Source organism: Cetorhinus maximus, chromosome 7 (genome assembly GCF_964194155.1).
Source record: "Cetorhinus maximus chromosome 7, sCetMax3.hap1.1, whole genome shotgun sequence".
NCBI classification, from domain to species: Eukaryota; Metazoa; Chordata; class Chondrichthyes; order Lamniformes; family Cetorhinidae; genus Cetorhinus; species Cetorhinus maximus.
The window spans coordinates 78,151,629-78,153,570 of record NC_135885.1 but is presented as its reverse complement, the minus strand read 5'-3'; positions in this window follow the sequence as shown (position 1 = coordinate 78,153,570).

Here is a 1,942-nt window from a genome sequence, read left to right as displayed (position 1 = left end):
AAGACCTGCCCATCCAACCTTAAGGCTGGCGGGCAGGCCAGGAGCCCCAGCGGGCTCCTGATTATACATGAAACCCAATCCATTGACCGGATGAGGTTTCATGTTCCTTTTTAAAAACTTTAATAAATGTTATGTTATATTTATTAACATTTCCCATCTCATGTGACATTGAGGGGGACATGTTAATATGTTTTATATTATTCTATTTTTAATGTTTTTGACACTGTCACTAATCTCCCTGAGACAGGACTTGGTCTCAGGGAGATGTGTGCTCTTTTGCACGCACATGCGAAAGAGCGCACTTTGACAGATGGGGAATCCCTCCACCCTCCGCACAGGAAGCACATAGCACTTCCTGTCGGGCAGGCCGCTGGGCGGGCCTTAATTGGCCCGTCCACTCAAAATGGCGGCGGGCCCCATTTTGGCGGTGGAGTTTGCCTGCCTGCCCGCCCATTGGGGTAAGAATTCTGCCCAGTGTGTTTCCCAGGAATGCATAATTAATGTGGTGGATTTGGGATAATATAGCGTGAGAAGCTGTTGTTGCGGCCGGCGAGTAAAATGTTGTTTTACCTGACCGCTTCCGCACTTAATGCAAATCTGGGATGATTCCACCCCATGTTTCCAAGCTGAACATGTGTAAATGAAGAATTAGGAAAGTGTTATTGTAGTGACTCCACTAAATAAATATCTTCTACAGTGGTTAGAGACATGAAATTTGAAATAAAATGAACAGGTATCAAAATATAAAGCCACCCAACCAGCAAACTGATTTAATATGGATTCAAGCTGAAAGAATTTAGGGGAAACTGTAATTTGGGTGGCAGAGTATTAACGTGTGGTTGTCATGGGAATGTATGTGGAGGAGTGCACAGCTTCCCTGCAGCTCGAGGTGTGCTTGAGATGACAGTTCGAATTTAAATTAATATCACAGCCTTTTATGTCCATGCTGGATAGAAAATAGTGCTGCTGAAATTATATCTAATGAATAACATCTAATAGATCTATGGCGATGGTCATGCTGTGCTATAACTATCATTTGTTATATTCTTGTGCTAAAATCCTAACCAATGGAGAATACTGGATGATAAAATAGCTTTCACAATATTGTGAGATGTAAAAAAAACGCCCCCTTGTTTTTCATTTTAGTAGGAGAGTCTCCTGTCAGAGATTCCACTAGACAGTTGAATAATTACTACAAACCTACCCACTTCTGGTATAAAGTCTATATTGCTCAGTAGAATACTTCCTAAAGTCCTTGGTAGTTTTTTAATATTAAATTCAGCCTAATAATCATGCATTAAACAAAATATCTGCAATTGTTAGACATGGCAGTAATGATGACCATCCAGGATCTTTATGCCTTTAAAAAGGGGAAGTCCTTTTGTTTTTCTGCAGCAGTTATTTTCCTGCACTATCAGAATACTTGGATACATTGCAAAATCTTTATCATTTCATTCTTAAGAACATACGGCAGAACATTTAGGTCGCTGGGTGGGCGCGATCGGAGGGTCCTGGGTTGGCCAGGGAACGGACTGCCGACTGAAATTTCATGCTTGCTAGCCACTTAACGGCCAGCCAGCGTGAAACGCACTCTGAGACGCTCAGCACTGCCGGGGTGGGAGCGGGAGAAGAGTGGGCGCTGACATCAGCGCGAGCACGGGCAAGCGCTGACAGAAAGCTTCCTGAAAGCAGAGAGCTGCCTCAGGGAGCTGAAGACCTGAAAAGCATGAAATAAAGCTTTTAAAGTCAGGGAAAAATGTGCAAGCATTACAATCAGTCACCTGAACATAGATTTTTATTTTTCTTTCATTTAATAACAGAAACCTCATCCCACCCTTGGATGAGATTTCATGAAAAATACATAGTCCGCCTGGCTGATTCGCCCATCTGCCCAACTGTAAGGTTGGACGGACCACGAAAAATCGGAGACAATTGCCTTAAT